The sequence below is a fragment of the Coturnix japonica genome, chromosome Z (genome assembly GCF_001577835.2).
Source record: "Coturnix japonica isolate 7356 chromosome Z, Coturnix japonica 2.1, whole genome shotgun sequence".
NCBI lineage: Eukaryota > Metazoa > Chordata > Aves > Galliformes > Phasianidae > Coturnix > Coturnix japonica.
This window is the reverse complement of record NC_029547.1, coordinates 29,903,370-29,925,825: the sequence shown is the minus strand read 5'-3', so window position 1 is coordinate 29,925,825 and position 22,456 is coordinate 29,903,370. Positions and strand designations below refer to the sequence as shown.

Sequence of the window (22,456 nt, the reverse complement as noted above, 5' to 3'; positions counted from 1 at the left end):
TGTAATCAGACATTGAAAATTCTGTGAATATTTTTTTTCTTTCCTAGCTTGCTAAAATACTATTGCTTCCATCAATGCACAGATTGGCTTTGGTTTTATTCTATGATCAGATAAATAAGCTTTTTTACATCTCACTCGGTGTTGAAATAGAAGTCAACATTTTCTCATGTTTTTGAATTATTAAAAAAACTGGTAAGAGGACAAGAATGATTATCCTCATCGACCAAAATTTTGCATAAATCCTTGTAATTGTCCTTGCATTAGAAGATTCAAAAAGTCTACAGAATCTTGTATTGGATTTTATGTCCTGTATTTATATATATACATATCCTGTATATACTTTTTTTTTTCTTTTTTTTTTTCCAGATATTTAATGTGTTCTGCCAATAGTAAGACTGGTTTTGTTGTTGTTGTTGTTGTTTTTGTTGGATTATTATTATTATTATTATTATTATTATTACTATTATTATTATTATTATTATTATTATATTTTATTTTGCCTTGGGGAGGAAAATGAATAAAAGAGAAAAATCTCTCTATTTTTATAGACTTGGATTTTTGCTTTTTTGTCTCTCCATATTTTGTATATCAAATCTTTCTGACATTAACACTGAAATCAGTTGGGTGAGACCCTTATAATCAGAATTTCTAACTTCTCTCAAATCTTTACATGCTAAATTGGAAGCCAAATGATTTCTGGAGATGTCTTTTTTTACATGTTTATGGCTCCTTCTCTGTCAGTAATCTCTGGTATGAGATACAAAGCTGTCTTTCATGCAAACTAATGCTATTTAAAGAACATCTTTAATAAATATTCTGTGCAAATGCTCTTATAAAACAGTAAGTAAATTGCAGGAAAGGCAGAGAATTTACAAGAGACTGCTTATATGTACAGAGTTGTTCAATTTTCACTCCTTTACTCATTTAATAAAAGAACCTTTTTTTCATCCTTAATGCAACTGAGTGCAAATTTTCCCTTACATGCAAGTTACTAACTGGCTCAAAGAGATTGTTAAGAATTTCATTTTTACATTGGTTACTGAAATATTATTCATTGGTAGTTATAAAAGCTAATCAAAGTCTCAAAATATATTCACTAAACATGCGTAAATTTGATTTGACAGTCTTCACAGTTCTGCTTGTTCTTACTTTAGTACAGTGCTTTATCACTTAGCTTCACAAGTTACTACAAAAAGTCTTCCTAAAGATTTCCAGTGGCCATGTGTGATCCTTCCCTTTCTTCTTCTAGGTTCATCCTAGCTTTAATGATCCATTGAAATCTCTAAACAACAATCAGCTAAACTTTAAATTCAGCTTGTTTTCCAGCATCTTATTAAATGGTAAACAAAGAGACAAAATCAGTAAGTGTGAGATTCTGTGGTGAAAATGTGAAATTAAAAAACTAGATGACATTCTGTGAACAGATCTGCAGATGGATAACCCACAGGCAGACAGCAAAACAGATGTAATTAATTATTTTACCACACAAAAATTTGCACAGCCATAGCAGTTTCCAAACAGTGATTAAGTCTGTATAAAATGAAGGCATTGCTTTAATTTGGTTTCTAAAGAGCAGATATAGAGTCTAAGAATTATCTTCAGATTTGTTTCACAGATAATAAGACTTACGTTAAATGAGAACAAACAGATTCCTACTTCATCGCACCACTGTTTGTTTAGACAGTTTTCTGAATCACAGATGAAGCATATGCTTGAATGAAATAGTTAATTACAATTAAAATTGCAAATTATGAAGAAATGGAAACTTAGACTGAAAATTAATCACTGTAAGCCTAAGTAGAAAAGTGGCCATGGTAAATCTTTAAAAGTCATTTAAGGCTGTCTATGTGGTACATAAATTAATCTGCCTAAATATAAAATCCAGACATGACAAAAAAATTAGCATATACTCTAGATTTCCACTGGACTCTTATTTATTTGCAAAATAGAAAATAGAAAACAAAACAAAACAAACAAACAAACAGAAAACATACACATCTGTTCTGGAGCAATTCCTCCTTTTTATCAAAATGACCTCAGTCATACTACAATCATCTGAGAAAAAAAAATATATATATATCCAAACAATATATCCCTTAACAGACACAAGGTATTGAAATTGCCTTGGCTTAGCCCTATTTTTACTTCAGGCAAAAGTTATAATCAGACAAAAGCAGAAATCATTTCAGATGTACAGTTCATTATATACTACTTTTATTATTAATTTTGAAGAATAGGATGAATTTCAGAAAACTTTTTGGCAAACTTCAGAAAAGGATTATTTAAGGATAGTTGTCTGAAAAATCTTGGCATGCTGCAGGCATTTTATCCAACACATGAATATTAATGGCACCTTTTTCTAACCCCAGAGATATGTTTCTTTGAAAAACATCTTAAACATCAGTAGTTGCAAAGTTAATGCCTCCTACTTGTTTCCATGGAAACTAAAGCAGATACAAAGTGCACAGTAATGCTATTTGACAGAGCAAACTTTTTATATTTCACAACATAGCCACCACCATTAAGTAGCTATGCATTTCTGTCAGTGAAGAACAAGAGCCTGTATGCTGCGCTCATAAAAACCTGTACCAGTGGAGGTGACCCACAGTCACTGTCACCGCTTCTGAAGTGTAACATCCATCACCTCACTGTGCTCACATCCACTGTTTTCAATTCATAAAAGTTCAGTAAATGTTGTTGAATGTCAGTAGGTGCCATTTTTACCACATGGAGGAATTCAGTTTCACACCTTTGCTTCATACACACTTCCATTCCAGACACCATTGTGTCAGACTGTCCTTCTGCCTCCATCTGGCACATGAGAACAAATTGTAGTAGAATACTGATGGAAAGGTTCAACCTCTACTGCCATACCACCAACATCCGTGTCTGGTGTTGCTGGTGAATGTAATAACATAGGAGGCCTTACTTTCAGAGTAGCTCCCATATAAACCACTGAAAAAAATTAACAGGATATCATGAACCATGATTATCACCTGACTCAGATAACTGTACATTCTCTCCTGTATGCATTTTCTTAGCTATTAAAACATTCTCAGCCATCTGTGAGCACTCTTTCAAGATTTAGCAGAACTAAAGACAGCTTTCTTCCTATAACTTTAATTTCACAAAGTGAGAAACATGATCAGTAGAGTATATTTCTATTATTGAAATAATGGGAGAAACAGGTGTTTTCCAATAAGAATTCCGTTCCCAGTTGCACTATTGCATTAAATGGATTTCCCTACTACTCTTTTGCCTGATGGTGACCCAGTTCCAGAGCTGTTATATTTATTCATGTGGCAGCATGAAAAGTTTTAAACATTGCTCAACATTTTGTTTAATGTTTTGTTCTTAAGTGTACAGACCACTTCATTTTTACTCAAATATTGTTATCTATACTACTGTAATACTTACATCATTCAAACTCTTCTCTGTGTGGGTAAGAAGAGAGTAACTAATGGTTACTGATTTGATGAACTTTTTATGGGCTTGTAAATTGCTTCAGAAAAAATAAATGTATGCCTCTATGTACAAAAAGCTTCATATTTCTAAAACCAAAACCACAAATGGTTTTGAAGTTGCTCAGATATTTGGTTTCCTGTTTTTCCCATTAGTTTTATTTCTCCCAGGAGAAAAAAGTGCTGAAACACCATTAAGACTGACCGACCGTTCTTACAGCCTTTCCAGAGCAAGAAGAGGCAGGAAATACTAGAAGTCATATTGTAAATTTTCAAGTATTTCCCAGCCAAATTTTGCAGATTCTGGTGGCTCTGACAAACTTTAGAATAAATGTAGAAACCTTTAAGGAATTCTTGGAAACCAAATATAGAAAACAAATCTGAGATATTCTCCTTACCTGTATAGATATACCCAGCCAGAGCTCATTAAATGGGGATTAAGCAACAATTTGCAGAATTTATTTCCTAGATAAAAAAAAAAAAAAGTTGCATCTGTTTCATTATCAGTATGACTTTTATTTTCTTTCTGAAATAACAATATTTAATTAACTCCCATCTTAAACTGTCAAATATCATACAGAAGACTCCTATAAACATGGCATAATAAATGCAAACCAAATCTAATTGAAACTACAATTACTTACTTTGTTTCAAGCTATCTTGTCACATTTTACTTTGAGGAATATTTGAATTTTAAAAAAAACATTATACTGACTTATGGATTTACTTTTCCTACTTGTTCTACCTAATTTGCAGGGAAAAAGAAAAAAAAAGTTATAAGTTCCTTTGTGGAACAGAAAATCAGGAATTTGGATTCAAATATTAAATGCAGTTTTATTGACATGAAAAATCATCTGTAAAAGTAATTTATGCAAATTGATATCCTAGTAACTTGTAAAGGACTAGCACTGATATGTAGTTACCCTGCCTGCTTAACTCTTACCCTTCGTTCTTCACACATAGCTAATGCAGTAATGCTGAAAATTTTGGGACACCTCACTTCTAGTTTAAAATTTTTGGTTCTGGAGAATTTATTTGCTTCTATAATGAAAGGCCATTGTTTCAGATTACCTGGGATTGTCAGGAAATGCTTTTCAAAAATAGCTTAACTTTTCAGCAGCTTTTCTTTAAATGTATTTAATCTTACTGTATTTGCAGATAATTTTTTCTGACCTTCCATCCAGCAGTAAGGCACTGTTCATCATATTTTTGATTCCTCATTCAATTTCTAATCTGAAAGTATTTGCTCAGCACAGTGCACATCATTCCTTCTGAGAGCTGAAGTATAAATTAAGGATGACAAGAAACAGAGGCATGCAGTCATCTTTTGGTAGGAAGCAAAAGAATGTCATTCAGGAAGAATGAGAATTTGTCTTCAGTACTTTCCCTCAAACATTCAGCAAGAAGAGGGTTATCTTTTTAGGTAATATGCTACTCTAGTAGCACAGAAGGAAAAAATGTAAAACTAAAAAGCTCTATTGCCAAAAAGACAGTACAATTCCAAAACAACAAGGAGATATTCAAGTAATCCATCCTCTTTTCCCTAAATTTCTGTCATGGGGATCTCAAACACTGGGTCTCTTAGGAGGAAGAGATGCCAACTATGCTCCTCTTAAGCAGACCCTAGCTGTTTATTCATGAAGTGTCAATGAAAGACTGCCTGTTAACAGCGTCCCTCTGGCTGGCTGGCTGGCTGGCTGCAGTGGTGGGTGGTGACTAGTGGGATGATGTAACCCAAAGCGGCTATCGGCAGTAGGTCATGGTTCATATGCTTCCACTAAGGAATTGCAGCTGTGCAATCTACAGCATTTACTTGGGAGAAGACTGGCCATATGCATGAGAGCATCCTGTAGCTGTTACTTCTATCTTCCCCAGAAAAAGACACAGGAAAGGAGAAGATTATAGAGAATTGCAATGGGTCACTGGTATGGCTGACGTCCAGCCTCGATGAGACAAGGGCCATTAAACAAAGTAATCCCAAAGTAGTAAGAAATGCAGGTGAAAACCCAAGGAATATAAGTGCTAAATCAAGCAAAATGTTTGAAAATTGAAGAGGTTGCTCAAATTCTCCAGCCTCCAGATACAAATCTATTTTTCTGAGCAGTGATACTAACTGATTACACTGTAATGTTAAGCATAGAATCTGTAAAAAGGGATGTTAGTTTTAAAGGGAGGGCTTGAGATTCAAACAAAAGGGAAAGAAAAAAAAATAATAAAAAAGAGATCAAAAAAGACACCGTAAAAATGGAGTTTGGAAATTGCTGGCTATCATCTCCCCTAATTTCATAGGGAAGCCAGATCTTTTCTCATTTCAATGGCTGTGTGTTGTCTTTCATTCTCCTCATGTACATTCTAGAAAACATCAAACAGTGGTAGTTTTTTTTTTTGGGGGGGGGGGAAGGGGGGGTTCTTTTTGTGTGTGTGTGTGTTTTTTTTTCAAGAGTAAAACTAAAACATTTTTCTGTTATACCTCTGCACCTTCATTCAGAAGGTTAGGGTGTGATGAGCCTTTATATAATAGAAACACCCATGCCTTTCTTTTTTTTTTTTTCTCTAATTCTTATAGGCTCGGAGTCTTGTCTTCAAGTTTAATGTTTTCTTTGATTTTTCAGTTCATCTGGAAATGGAAAAGAAAGCTACTCTGAAACCCAAGATTCCTAATGACCTTGCAAAAGTTGGCAACCAGCAATTTTAACTCTTCTCCAATGGTCTAATACTCTCAGTGGCTTCAGATTTTAAGTCTATTATGCAGCTAATCATGCAGCAAAATAATGGTAGTTAACAGGAAATAACGTAGGAAACCAGATGTATTTGAAAATAGGATTTCAGAAATCTACACAACAGAATGATAAAGTAGAAAATATTGCAAGATATAGATAGTAGCTGACACACAAGGGCTGCCATTTGCCTATATTTTTGTGTCATTGGTTCACACTAACAGAGGTGGATGTTGGTGGTACGGCAGTAGAGGCTAAACCTTCCTACTGCTATTCCACTATATGTTGTTGCTGTGTGATAGATGTAGCCAAGGAACAGTCCGACACAGTGGTGTCTGAAATGGAAGTGCATATGAAGCAAAGGCACACACCTTTGACTTCCTCCATGCAGAAATAATGACACCCATTGACAATCACTGACTCTCACTGAACATTTATGGAGACCAGTTGATGCGATCACAGCGAGGCAGTGGTTGATGTGTTTCAGCAATGGTGGCAGTGATATAAAAGACAAGCCATGTCTTGGATAGCCATGCATAGTTTTTTCACTGTGACATGAAGAGCATCTTGATCAGCCCAACTGTACAAATTAGCTAATGATGGTGACTATTTTAAATCACAGTGTTTTGTAGTTGAGAATTTATAAATAGTGATATTGTTATTTCTGTTGTTTCCATTGAAATAAATAAGATACACTACTTTCAGGGCAATCTAGGGATGAAATTCAAGTTTGTCCTGTGTTTACAAATCATGATCTAGCTTAGTATCAAGGCTTTGCCCACAGATGTACCCAGTGAAGTTAAGTAATTAATTCTTGGCAAGATCCAGAGATAGTCATTTGCCCAACGGAGAAGATGGATTAATGTGAAAAAGTGGCTCAACAGAAAACAAGGTGACTCATTGAAATTGTTCACCTTAAGCACAAAGCATTTGTCTACATGGTCCAATACTGTTTCAGGTCAGAATTTTAGACTACACTGGAGATGCATCTTGAGATGTGGTCAGCATGCAATGACCAGATGGTATGTTTCAGAGTGCTGATTAACATCCTGCCTGAAGAAATCCCACCCTTCCTTCCAGATACTCCCTAGGTGATTCATCAGCAGAACTGAAAAAGAACATGAGTATGACAATAATAAATAGTAGAAACTCATGCATATGTGGTCATGTACCACAGCCCTTACACACAGCATGTAGTTAAGAGATATTTTACACATAATTCTTGACAATCTTTAATTAAAGTATTGTGCATGTGCTAGAATAGTCATGCAAGACCATAAGCCACCTAGGTAGGAAAAGTAAGTGTAAATGTAGTTCATAGAGTTCTCAGTTTTCCCTGAGTCTGTTGCAGACACTTGGCAGTGAGAACTCCTGTCCCTCTCTGGATAGTAGCCAATCATACGACTTGAGATATTTCATGAATGTACTACCATGCTCCAAAATACCAATAAACAAGGCCTTTAAAAAAAAAAAAAAAAAAACAACAAAACAACTTACTGCCCATATCAGTACAACAGTGGTGCATTTGTTGGAAAAAGTGACCAATGAAGTACGTAGTCTCAGTCAGAGGCAATATAAGGAACAAGCTTCTGGAGAACAGACAGCTTAGCACATGAAAATGAGGAGAAACTTATTCCTCTATTGGTAATTTATCCTGGACCAGAACTGGTTACCCAGAGACACTGTGTAGTCTATGTTTGTGGAGATTTTAAAATCTGCTCACTATTCAGAGCAACTTCATTTAGCTGACACTTCTTGAAGCAGCTGGGTTGGACTATATGACTTAAAGAGGTCCCCTCAAACCTGAATGATTCTACTGTTAGAGGGGAAACTACTGGTAAGAACTGTGTCATTATGGAAAATAAATATCCCAAGCATAGACTGGAAAACAGAGGACTACTAATGGTGAAACTGACACGTAATTCTAGGTGCAATATTAGTGAGAATTCCTAATGAATCTTTCAATCATCTAACAGAAAAGAGGCTATTACAGACCTAATTTGACAAGAAAGAAATCAAATAATGGAAAATATGTCTGGATTAAGTCCCTGCATGTTTATTTATTTAAACAAACAGATGGAAAAGTAAAAAATGATAACATAGGTTTTATAGCAAATAAACAAATAAATAAACAAAATAAAAAATCTGTGGAGAATTAAAAACACTGGTAAGTAAATTCAGACAAACTAAAGTTCGGGGTGTTAAATGGTACAAGTCAAGAGTACATCCAAATCCTACTCAGAACACAAACCTCAAGTACATAAAACACACAGAAATAATGTACACGAATTGACATCGATGATGATATGCACACTTATTTATAAAACTGAAAAGGAAAATAAAAGAGATTGAACTTCAAAAATAGCTAGGAGTTAGAGCGGTGAGTAAAAGCAAGATTCACTGAAATTCAAACTGGATTAGACACTTAGGAAGAAAATAATAAAAGAGATGAGATGGGAAAAATGTGGGAAATGCTATAAGCTCAAAGACAACAAATTTCAGCCTAGAAGAACAAATATGTTATGTACATTTTAAACAAAATTAGTTACATTGTCCACATGGGCAAAAGCATAGGATGGAATATTATGAAGTGAGAATGCATAAAAATAACTGACAAAATGTTGAAATGTAATTAAACAGTATTCAAGTTGTAAAGGAATGTGAAGAGGGAAGAAACAGAAAAGAAGTTGCATGTGAAGATTAGAACAAAGTGGTATTTTTCACTTAATGTCCAGCATTTAATAATTCTACCATAACAATTAGTTTAAAAAGAGCAGATTTAGAACAGGATAGGATAGAACAAGAATGGTTGACTTCTAACAGCCTTAAATTCAATATTTTACTTTCAATCATGATACTAAAAGTAAAATGTGTTGATAATGTATCTTCAACACAGGGAAGCATTACATGACCATGAGAAACAGCGGGAGGGAAAAGAAATGGCAGTGGGTAGTATGAAATAAAAATCACTCAGGCATCCTGTTCCACAACAGTCACAATACTGAGCCATATTTATGATAACTTTTGATCGTATTGAGAATGGAGCTAATACAGAACCACAGACTTTGCAGGAAAAAAATGGGAAAAAAAAAATATATATATATTTAAATTGGATATTTCTTATCCTCGGAAACCATCAAAGCCCAGGAGCTTTACATCAGTCCCATGAAAACTTAAAAACCATGAACTTCATAAATGCTTTGTAAAAGTATCAGGTTTGTTTTCATTTAACGTTTCTGATATTTTTACTCTGGGACAGCTGCTGTCTCCCAGTCCAATTTGCAAGCACCCTGTGGCAAAAACTAGATCTGACTAAAGAATGTAATTCAATTTCATTAAAGCTTTAAAAATACATTTTGCTGTAGTTATCTACAAACTTTTCAGAGAACTAAACTTCTGATTAATTCTTAGCTCACTAAAGCCAATAACACTGTATATAAAACAGTTCTGTGGAAAAGAGAAGTCCCAGATCCAAGATCCTTTCTCATTGATTAAATACTTTACTTAGAGAAGATAGATGACAGTTTCATCCCAGAGTCTTGCTTCGTCCTCTCCTCATTTTTGTCTCTCATCTATTCAACAGCCTTCTATCACCTCATGTCTTTCTGTCATCAGAAACAAATGTGTCCCCTGCTCTATAGGAGTTTTCATCAATTTTCAGACCTAACAAGTCTCATGTGAAAAAACTGAAGTTCAACCACTCAGCACATTACTGCCTTGTAATTAATACTGCAACATGCAAGACTGCCCACATCATAGGTTCCCAGGAGACAAATCAATTGTCACTCCTCCATGCGTAATGTAACAGGACTGGGAAAGTTCAAGGGCCTGTATTTTCAGCAGTTAGTTTGCAAAAAATTTATTTGCCAAAATGTTCTAGAAAATTTCCTTAAAGCTTAGACCCACATCAATACCATGAAGTCATTAGGTTGTTACAATAGAGAGGTGACTTGGTGATGAACAGATTTTCCCATTTCCCTGATTCGAAGAAAATTATTTCAATTCATTTAATAAGTAAGACATATTCTTCCTTTACCAAACTGAACATGACTTATGTGAACAAGGTGTCATTTCATAATGACAAAAATATTTTAGAATCGAATTGGACATACTGTAAGCATACAAAAAGAAATTAAATCTGTTTTTTTCTAAATGAGTTTTTTGAGCAAATTCCTCCTCCCTTTCCTCTTTTATTGTATTTTTTTTAACATAATTGTCTTTTGTGATATAAATAGAATGAAATTACTACTTATCTGTACATAGAAAAAGCTACCATCTTTTCATGCCACATACTCTTTCCAGCCATGTAAAAGAAGACCTTACATACAGTAATGGCCTAAAGTTAACATAATGAAAGTAAAAATGAAATTAATTTTCAAACTGCAAATATCAGGAAATAACAATACTCATTTCTTCTATGGATTTTAATATTGTTAGGCCAGATGAAAAGTTAGAATTTCAACACTTACAGTTTTATGCTTATCTTTATGTGCTGGCAATACAACTGTAAAGTTGTTTGATGCCTTTTGCAGACAGCTTTGGTGGATTCCTCAAGTTGAGGCTAAGAGGTCATAAAAAAACCTCCTGGTCTGAGGGAGCAAAGTGTGTATTCCATGTTTGGCACATCCATTTGTGCCTGCTTTCTTCTTGTTGTTCTCAGAGTATTGAACAGAGGTCCAGAAACATCACGTTTCCTTCTGGCTCCTTCCTGTTAATGATCTGAAGTCTGCCAAAGTAGCTCGAACCTCTCCCCTCTCCACACCCAATCCCTAGGTCACTAACCTTCCCAGCACTGACAGCAATGACTCCCTAAAAAAGAATGACAAAATCTAAACCATCTTTCTGTGCACAGGGAATGGCTTGCTAGGAATTCAAACTGTGGCAAAAATCAGTTCTTCTGAGTCCATCATTACTTTTAAGAGCCCTTTGGTCATGGAGCATGCTACGATTTTGCACTCTGCAATAAGAGAAAAAAGAACCACCAACAAATTTCCAACAGTTTGTTCAACTTGCCCTCATTTCCCCTAGTCTTTTCTCCCCTGCACACCCACACATATTTTATATCTTTATTACACCAGAGAATGCTGTCTCAATGATGTAGTACAGTATAGTATAGTACATCTGGTGGCTGAGGTAATAAATCACAGGGCTATTTTCGTAAGCTTTTAAATAAAATTGTTTTATCATCTGCTTCTCTGTACTAACAAGTCCATAGGCTGAAATGGCTTGCTTGGCTTTGCAAGCTTTCCCACTAGCACACCAGGCCTGGCACAAAAAATGCACAGCTGTGCCATATGTTTGACAGTGTTAACAGTGAGTCCCTAGTTACACAATGAAATTTCATTTTGCACTCCTCAAGTCTCCACTCCCCACATTCTGTGAGAATGACAGACAGTTGGAAGACCAGCCCTGCCCCCTTGTCTGGCAACAGAGGTATTACCAAACAATAAAAACCAACCTTCCTTTTTGGGAACTCCCAACATCTTTTTCAAAACACAACTGTAACAAACTCCAAAGCAATAGGGGCTCTTTGCTTCATGCTCTGCTCCCCTATATCTTCCCCCTGCCAGGTTTATGAATTAAAAGTGCAACATCCAATCAGGTGGATTTAATTGCTCGTTGAAATTGTGCAAGTATGAGAGAGACAGACTCCCTTGCCTAAATGTCAGAACGTTTGGGAAGATTTTAGCCCTCTTCTGTGAGTGGCACACTAAAATGTCCTTTTTAGGTTTTAAATTTAGTCGAACCCTTATTTTACTTCTTCATGTAGTTTTATCAGATCAGCATGGTCTTCACATATTTAAAATTCAGTAGATACTGCAGGCCAACTGAGGGAAACGTAGAACAGCAACTACAGCTGAGCCCAACTATGACAGTTGTGTAACCATAATAGTTGCAACACCTATCACCAGTTATGCAGATATACCCTTTTGCACCTTCAAGCTATCTCAAAGAGAAGGTAAGAGTCCAGACTTTACAGAAAAAAATAACCTATAAACAAATACGAGATATTTAATTGTCATTAAAACAAGTCATTTTGTAGATCCAAAGTATGGGTTCATACTTTAAAAAATATCTCCTGAAGAAATGTGGTTATTAGCTTTCAATGTGGCAGTCACTCAGGTGTTTGAAAGCTGTAGTGTTCCACTTTGTCAAGGCTCTCCAAATAGTTTCATCAGTTAGCAGTAACAATCAGCAGCATGTTGGGTAAATACTAATGAAGTAGCATAGAATATATATTATCCTTATTTATTAATACATTACCAAAAGAATCATTCTTAGTTTTCTACAACAACATGTTCGTTCTTGCCAGGGTCTTCTCTGTCTCCATCTTGTACTTCTCATGAAGATGAGCAAAGAATCCAAAATATATATTCAGATGCCCTGAGTCATGGCTGAGAAGCTCCAGTGCACTGAAATCAAACAAGGATGTAAAAGCAGTGCAGGATGAAGCAGTCCTCATCTTCAAAACTTGCACTGACAATTAATAGGAGTGATAATAGAGCAATTGAGAATAAGAGTTTCTTCTAGTACTAAATAATGCAAAGTTCAAGAAAACTTTCACAGGGTGCTGCCATTTTACAGAACTGTCAATACCTCAATATTCTTAATACCTCAGCTCAATAATCAGATGAAGACAAAGCTATTTACTGTGCTGGAAATAACTCTATACAATGCTCTGTGCTATACGGCAAATCGCGATTAGGTATATAGTGGAAGAGAATGTAAATCTTCAGAAGAAAGGCTCCTGAAGTTCCTTTTAATGGCTGTATGTAGAAGCAATCAGAGTTGCTTAAACACAGTTTGTACTCTGAAGATCATCTTCAACCTAGTGAGAACTGAGATGTAAAGCCGCATTTCATTCTAATGTTTATTGTTTCTACTTTGTCAGAAGGCTAACTTACAGAACAAAATATGCCATCTCCTAGGCGAGAGTCTGGAGACATCTGGACCACTTATCTCACTGATAATATTGTATCTCATTTCAGCTTTGAGTCAGTTAAAATTACATGAGTAGAAAATTAGCAATCCAAATAAATAACAAGTAACTTATGAAAGCTGACATTCTCCTTCACAAAGAACATTCACATCAGAACATACAAACAGCTATATTATGACAGAAGGAAGCTGTGGTCCAGTTGGTAATCTAAAACAGTTGGTGTTAGTAGCTACTTGGAAAAGAGATAGGATAGATATCTTTCTCTGAAGCAGAAAGCCCTAGTTGTGTTAGTTTCTTTTAGTTTTTTCTTTTAGTTAGATTTCTTTCTTTTTAAGCTCATAGCATAGTTATTAATAGGGCAGCAAAGATATATATGCACATGTTAACTATACATTCAATATTTCACTAATTCATAGTGATTATATGAGAAATTCAGATTCAGATCTCTAGTAAGTAATAGCAAAGGAATTTAAATCATAGAATCACACAACCATTGATTATTCCAGTTGGAAAAGACTTTAGAGATCATCTAGTCTAACCACAACCTAACCATACTTTTTTCTCAGTAAAAACAGGTAGTGTTGAGTGGTAACAATGACATTGTTTGTAATCAGCTCACATCAGAATTATGAGTTATCGGTTACCAAAAAAAGGCACTGCTAAAGATATAATACCCTTAATACATGTTCTCACTAGTACTAACACAAAATAAAAGTAGAATGAATTCAAGACTTTGAAAGATATTTTGCTTTTGTTTTTTGAAATCAGTATCTAAGCAGCAGACAATGACTATTCTTTTCTTCTATTCTTTGCAAGGCTGTTGATCATCTCTTTCTAAATCTGTGCTGTCTAAAATTCGATGTGCAGGATGCAGACATTAGCCCCCAAAAACTGTAGTGCCAACTTCTGCAGTTCTCCCTATTAGCATAGTTTGTACTATATTAGAATGCAGCCTGCAGTAATTTGCTGTTCAACTCTTCAATTTATCTGGATAATAAATATGCTAGAACAAAAGTAAGGCATTTGATTTTTCACTTGAAAGCAGTCCAAATCATTTGAACCTGAAACTATTGCACATTAAAATATGTTCAGTTTTCAGGAGAAAACCATCTATTGAATGTAGCTGGATAAGATCATCACGTCCCCATTATGTGATTAAAACAGCCCCTGACCATGCTGTTTCTATGTTTGTCTCTGTTTTCAACTTCTGTGGCTCCAGAGCATTCCCCTTCAACCCCATTAAAGGCGATCATGGATTCAGAGTTGGCTGCTTTGCTTTTTTATACATACCACTTGGATCATGAGTAATGAGGGGCATTTCATTTAGGGTGTTCCTAACAACGGGACCCTGTCCAACAGCCATGTGTCTGTTAACTGAATGTTAAAACAAGGTAGGTTAATGTTAGACAACTGTCCTTGGAAAGTTACTAGCAAGAGACTGTTTATTGCTAAACATTCTTCAGCAATATATATATATATATGTATATATATATTAACACTGTGCCCTAAATTTCCTATGTACATTCCCATTCTCTGTAAAGAAAGAGTTTTGATCTATCTTTATTCCCCTCAATAACAGTTTCTATCTAGTTTGATAACCTCTTTTTTCTGCTTCATTCTAGATCCAGTAAGAGCAGTAAATGATAACATTATAACACCAAAGTAAAGTAATGTTTAAAGTTTTTCCAGTTTTATGGGTTTTCTCAAGTTACTAGAAACTACAGACCCATTTCTTCAAAAATCAACTTAATTTTAGTGTATCTAAAATGAAAAAATATTCAACTATAATCTGGAGCAGCTAAGCAGGTTTCCTCAGGAACTACTTGACTGAAGCATCAGCAAAAGCATATCACTGCTTTACACTTTAGTGACAAAAGAAGTTAAGAAGAAAGGGAAAAGAGGAAAAGAAAAAAGAAATGAAAAAAGAAGGTAAAAATGAACCAGGCAAAACAGAAAACAAAAAGAAAACAACAAACAAACAAACAAAAACAAATGAACAACAACAACAAACACCAGAGAAAGAATTTGCATTTTCTAATTTTCTTTTATGATGGCTATAGGTCACAAATTCATAAACTGAGTGGATGAGGCCAAGATAAATACACTGAGCTGAATGTAATGTGTTTTATATATAGTAAAATTATTTATTTTTGTTGTTTATATATTATCCGATATCCCTGGATCCAGAAGGATTTCAGAAATGAATGGCATCCTGAGCTCACAAATACTGCTATTTTCTGTTCTATATGTGTACATTTTTCAAAAATTAAGAGAAATATCCTAGATTACCACATATAATTTTCTAAATATTAAGGACTTGCCCTGGTGGCGCAAGTGGTAGGAATGCCGCATTGCAACACCGCAGGCCCTGGGTTCAAATCCCCCCTGTGGTGCAAGTGGTAGAAGTGCCACTCTGCTACACAGGAGGCTCGAATCCCAGGGGGTTGGACTCAATGATCTCTAAGGTCCCTTCCAACCTGCACGAGACTATGATACTATGATACTGTTCACCATAGTTTGGCTATGTTTACAAGCTCGATTTGCACATCCTCCATGTCCTCCTCAGTATTACTAAGAGGACATGTCAAACAGAATGAGTTCCAATAAATACCCTGCTGAACAAGATCCAGCCAGGGTAGGACCTTCTCAACATGACCATCCAATCATTCACCTACCCAAGCTTCCTTGTCCTTAAAAGCATACAGAAGTATTTCAGGAGACAGCGTTAAAAGCTTTGCTAGAAGCTTGGTAAATGGCAACTATTGCCCTTCCATTATTCAAGTATCCAACTTTTCTATCTTTACAAAAGGTAATTAGGTGGATCAAGCAGATGATGCTGGAGAAGGCTGAAGAAAAAAGGCACCGAATACTCACATATTGATCATATCAACTGGAAACAGTTTCTAAGTTTACAGTATTACAAACAAAAACATTTCCCTCCAGTGTGAAAGGAAAAAACAAACACACACAAAGGTGATTTCTTGGTATGGGGAGAATGTAGAATCATGATATAGCTAGAGTTGGAAGAGACGTCTGGTGCCCATCTTGTCCGACCTCTATTCAAGCAGGCCCATGCATAGTGACTGCCCAGGAGCACATTCAGATGGCTTTTGAAGATGTCCATGAATGGGACTCCAAAACCACCCTGGGCAAATTGTGCCAATGGTCCATTAGCCACACAGTAAAATACTTCCTGGTGTTTACACGGTACTTCCTGTGTTCCACTTTGTGCACAAATAGAAAAGTTTGAGAAAGACACAAGTTCTTAGTGTCAAGGCAAAATGCATAAGAATTTGCACAAATTACCACCGAGTTGGGCAGAACCAAGTGAGACTTGTAAGGACTGAAGCAGAGAAAGAACTGCCTTTATAAGACATCTGGGAATTTCTGTTTTTAGTTGAGTGTTTCCTTCTTAGTTGACTGCTTCTCAATTTAAAAATCTCAGTTTACTGACTTTACTTTTAATTGTGTCTTGTTTTTTTTGTTTTGTTGTTGTTAAGTATAAAAAGCATTTTTGGGCATTTATTATAGGAGAAAATATAAGAATACTCACTTCAAAGTAGATCCATTAGACTATATTGCCACGTAATTGTTTCTACATTAGTTCTAATTTTCCTCACTTTTACAAAAGAAATCTGTTCTCTTAACCGTGAGAAAGGACAACTGAGTATTGCTCATGCAATACTTCCTCTACAATGTGTTTTACATAATGAAAATTGATTTGCTATTATTATTTAAAAAATACATATCTTAAATACCACTATAAATATATGCACTGGCCAATGTAAAATCTTCCTGATCTACATTCATTTTTCATATGTAAAATGAAAATTATTTTCCAAAGCAAGAGATTACATTTATATTTTAAAAAAGGGTTGTTGCGCTTGAGTTGGATTTAAGATTTGCACTTGAAGAAAAAGAAAAGAACAGGAATTATTTACTTAGACTTATTTTGCTTTATACATGAGCATAAATATAATACTTCATCAAGTTATTAAAACGAATAAATTCAGCTCTTTCATGAAACTGGAACAGCTTTTACATGTACCTATTAAAGAGAGAAAGGTTAGTCTGGGCTTCATTCCAGCCTAATCCTTGACAATGCTCTTAAACACCCAGAAACATGAGTTTCAATTAGTATTATATGTAGGAATGTTGTTTCTGTAACAGACACACCTGTTTGCTATGAAATGTATTGAACCTAAAACCTGTTATACGTACGCTACTAAATGATTTCATGATAATTTCGTGTATCCCTAATTTCCCATCATTCTTTGTTGATGAGATGCTTACACAAAACAAAACCAAACTAACAAAACTTGATTTGTAAATTCTTTGATATCAATAAGATTAAAACAGTGTTCTTTGAGCTCTTTCTGCATTGATATTTTGGTGCCATCTTCTTGTTCCAAGATACTGCTGAATGAGAATGTCTGGATGATTTCCAGGACTTCAGAACTCAAGCCAAGACTCAGAGTATACGTTATTACCTTGGTATCAGTTTAAAATACCACTGAAGTAATGCAAAAAGTAAATAAGGCTTCAAGAATAACCAGAACCTGTGTTGAATTTGGAAAAAAAAAAAAAAAGAGAGAGAAAAAAAAAAAAAAAAAAAGAAAAAAGAAAGAAAGAAAAAGAGAGAGAGAGAAAAAAAAGAAGTAGAAACTTCTTATGTCTTTAAGCAGGGTGAAATTTGCTAAGGAGTTTCCAACAACGTAAAATACAATTTTGATCAAGTGTTAGACATCTTCTTTTTTACTGAACATCCAAAATTTTAAAAATATTCAGTAAAGGAAACTCATACAATGTCATAAATTCTATCAATACACATTCATTTTTGAACTTACAGCAAGTCACTTCTCTTTTGGACAAGGTAAGATCTACAAGTAGTTTTTAAGAGAGCAATTTATTCAATTCTTATTGCTTTACTTAAGGGAACAGTAACTCATTTACACAGCATCATTCTCCCTGGAGTACTCCAAAAACTGCTAGGGATGACTAGGCTATTTTGTCCTCCTGTGTCTCTTTCATCAGATGAAAGGATGAATAGAGAACTTTCCCCCTAGTCACTGATTTGTAAATAAATATTTTAATTTGCTCCAACATTTTTTTTTTTTTGCAATTTATTGTTTATGTGGGGGTTACTTAAGTATCACTGAACCATCACCTGGCATGCATATCAGAACCAAGAGATTGTTCTAGATCTAAGAAATCTGCAAGGATAAAAAATGGCATAACCAGAAAAACTCAGATTATTGCATCCAGAGAGACTGAGTTTCAATAAACTATGTTCATTTTGTGGACCTGCCAAAAATAGATCAAGATCTTTCATTACAAACTTTAGTTTCTCTCCTGACTGACTCAATATATAATATTCTATAGAAATAACAGACTGCAGCCTACTACAGGGAACGCATTCAGGCAAGGGAGAATGCAGCATTATTAGTTAAACTGAACACTGAAATGAGTGAAGATGAAATATTTCCCTAAAGTAATTTTATTTTTCTAGCTTACATGCTTTAACCAAGCTAAAGTATGTTGTCCTCTGTATAAAACACAGGAGTGAGTGCAAGAAATATGATCACGTACAATAACAGAGGATTCAAGACATTGCTCAGGAGGCTAGTTACCGGACTACATCCTTTATTTAGTGTAGTGCCTTTTTAATTTGGACAGTCTATAGACTGTGAGAACATACCCTAAGAAAGGTAATAAATATTTTAGTAAACAGATTATTTTCACCTTTGGTGTTATATTACCAACCTAAGTGAAAGTAAGTCACAAGTACAATAGCTCAGAAATATTCTGCAGTAATACATTCTTGGACTGGAGAATATATACCCCTGTTCAAAGCATGCTGAAGTTACAATGATAGTCCTATATGATTGGATGTTGGGAGAATATAAGTCAAGACATGTGGCAATGGCTCTAGCAAAGTCATTACATTATATATCTAATATCTTAATACATGAATGTATATAAATATGTATAAATATACATTTTATATGTATAAATATACATATTTATATGTATATAATTAAGATTTTAGGCCTACCAGTTGTTCAGTTACATTAGATGAAACTTATAAATTTCCACTGTACCACAGAAATGACTCTAAATTGCATTGAGTCAGCAAACTTACTTTACAAAATATAATAAAATTCATAACAGCCAAAATTGCACAGTTTGGGATTGAAACTTCTGTCCTAAATAATCATCTAAAAATTATCTGTATTTCTAATCCGCATCACATTGTGCACTTATGGATATTGCACTTCAATGAAATACACCAACAAAAAAATACTAGTGCTCATAATATTTAGCATCATATTCAGTAATACTTTTTTTAAAATACAAGGATTTTCTCCATGACATTCTTGTAGTCTCTATGGTCAGCCACACCCATTAAGAGTTAAAAATCTGTCTTTCATATATCACTTATGTGCTCTCAAAAACACCAGCAAAAACCATATTGGTCAGATTTTAAAATGGCTCACCTGCAAAGCTAATGTCAGTTATGATTCAGCCCTAATTTTGCCTGTTTAGAGGCTTGTTCTTCTTGCCAGATATTCCATTTTTTGCCAAGATCATTTTGTAAACAAAATCTCTTTTGAAAATCACCATATGAATATGTCAGCAGATCATGAAATATTTTCAATACAAACCTTGAAGAAAATCTAAGTTCTAAAGCAACAGTTAGAAAAATATCTATTTCATTAGGCATGAGCGTGAAATCTTGCTGGAAAGCATTTACTTTGGCAACTCCTTGATCTGTTGGTGGCCCAAAGCATTCTGACTAGACTGTCTTGGTGGGATGCAGTACCAGTCCTAGTGAAAAAGCTGTAGCAGATGAGCTAATCACTATACAGATCACTACAGAGTATGAGTTTCACCTAAACAACTGCAAGGTAAGACAGAAAGAGGAATCTGTATGCTACTTAAAAGTTTAAAAACTTGAAATAAAGTATTAGCATATTTATTCGAGAAAAACAAAAAAAAAACAAAAAAAAAACAAGCCCTAACAATAACAAAAGAGAGGTATATTATTATTTCTCTGATGTCAATAGTGGGGATAGATGTTAAATCACAGGATTCCTCTAGTGTCATAATCTTTTGAAGTTCTGTACTCATTTTAACCAAGATTCTTTTGTCACCGATTAAACCTCCAGCAGACCAAGTTAGTATCCTTCTTTAGTCTTTTATTTTGCACACCTTGCAGAGTGTGCAAAAAGCTGTGATTTTGTAAAGCTGAAAAAACATACTTAAGTCAATCTCTCAATTCACAAATTCACTTCTTCCCAAACTGGTAGACGAGTGTGGGTCAGATCACGTGCACTCACTTGGGTGTAAAGAAGGGAGTCAGTTACTTGCCCCAGTCCATTAAAAAGGAAACGACTTTGGAACTCCCACTACAAGCCTCGAAGGCTCTCCACAGAGAATAAATTTTCTCACAATCATCAGCATCTCATTACATCTCAACCTCCCACTTTTAATTTTTTCCAGAGGTTCACACTATTCCTGCAGATGTGAAGGTTTCCAGAGCCCTCTAAGAAAAAATTCATGAGGGTTGCACAGACAAAATCTGATAGTTAAAAGATCCTTTTAGAGTTATAGAAATGGAAGAGGCCTACAGTATCTTATCATGCTGTGCTTCTCCATGGAGGATTTAAACACCATGTAACTCAAGAGAATTTGATCTTAACGCTCAAATTCAACATTTTTGAATTTAATCTCCTCGTATTTGAGATAGAATTTTGTTTTTCTTAGACAAATGCAATGAATTCTGAAACTATAATTTATCCTAAGAAAAATATTTAATAACAAAGCACGTAGTTGAGTGTCAAGATACAAGGACTGCTCTGAAAAGTAGTATCTCCTGTTTTATTACAATGGCCCACAACATCAGAGGTGGATGCTGGTGGTATGACAGTAGAGATTGAACCTTCTCACCAATATACCATTACAATTCATTGCAGTGTGTCACAAAGCAGCAGAGGGGCAGTCTGACCCAATAGCATCTGACATTGAAGTGCATATGAAGCAAAGGTGTGGAATTGAACTCTTCCATGCCGAAAAAAATGTTATCCACTGACATTCACCAACACTTCTGAATATTTCTGGAGACCAAACAGTGGATGTGAGCACAGTGAGGTGTTGGGTTGTGCATTTCAGCAGTGCTGACAGAGTCACATGGTTAAAGTAGAGCAAGGCCAGGCTAAAACAGATAGTACCATGTAGACTACCAAGTAGTGGGTAAAAAACCTCTTGAATGTTTTGCTCAAGCAGGAGATGGAGACAGGCAGTGTTGGTGGGCATGAAAAGGGGATAGAAATATACATGTGCAGAAAATCTGTAAGTAGCCTCTGAAGAGAAGTTATCAGGCACATTCTTTGGCACATTTTGTATCTCTTTTCTAGAGGCTGAAAGAGCAAACAGAGAGAGGACTGAAGGAATAGGATTTTGCACCCTCTTGAAATTGCATCTTGCTTTGCATTTGCTGTAGACAGAGGACAAAACATTGCTGGTGGGTGGACCTCATGTTAGTCAAGCCCTGCTGAGCATATATGCTTTCAAATGTGTTTTCTAAGACAATACATACTATAAAAAGGGTTCTAACTCTGCCTTCTATGCTTCTCACACAGTGGCTACCTGGCCAAATGCATTGCATAGATTTATTTCAAGAAAAGGAAGATTAAGATACAAGTAATTGAATTGAAAATCTAGGGAAATTCTCTGAGACTCTTCTCAGAAAGGCAATTCCTTCTTGAAATTTTATCTGCTATTTTTAATCATGTATTATTCAATACTGAAATACAGCCCTTTTCCCAGACAGAATACCTGGCCACGCTCTTTTTAATGCATGTCAGGATACCACTGGACTTCTTGGCAACAAGGACATGCTGTGGGCTCATGGCCAACCTGTTGCCTACAGGCAAAGCCTGGTAGAGTTCCAGGTCAACCTCTTACCTTTACTGCTTCCAGATTCAGGACTCTACACTTGATCTTGTTGAACCTCATTAGGCTCCTCCCACCCAATACTCTCCAGCCTGTCTGGGAAGACACAAGTTGCAGGCATCCAACTGGACTCTGCACCAACTATCACAGTCCTGTGGGCTCTACCAGTGAGTCAGTCCTCATTCCCTGATAATGTTTCTATATTCCTTCCAGGATGCTTTTTCCACATTGCATAAACTTTCTTCTTCCATTTATGTTTTTCCATGGGCTCCTTGCTCTTCCATTGTTTCCTATCACCTTTAGTTGATTTCTTTCTTGTATGGATGAACCAATCTTAAGCTTAGTGGAAGTGGTGCTTGAGTGTTAGCCATCTCTCTTGGGTT

The 22,456-nt window shown here is 35.3% G+C and overlaps 1 protein-coding gene and 1 long non-coding RNA gene across 3 annotated transcripts in view; both read right to left on the bottom strand.

The window, feature by feature from the left end:
* ADAMTSL1 (ADAMTS like 1) overlaps positions 1-22,456 on the bottom strand; it is a 382,509-nt gene that overhangs the window by 304,194 nt on the left and 55,859 nt on the right. The gene's annotated exons all lie outside the window — the stretch shown is intronic.
* LOC107306185 overlaps positions 12,448-22,456 on the bottom strand; it is a 39,871-nt gene continuing 29,862 nt past the window's right edge. The window contains exon 3 of the long non-coding RNA XR_001552032.2: positions 12,448-12,591. This is a non-coding gene — a long non-coding RNA (uncharacterized LOC107306185). The remainder of the gene's footprint in view (positions 12,592-22,456) is intronic.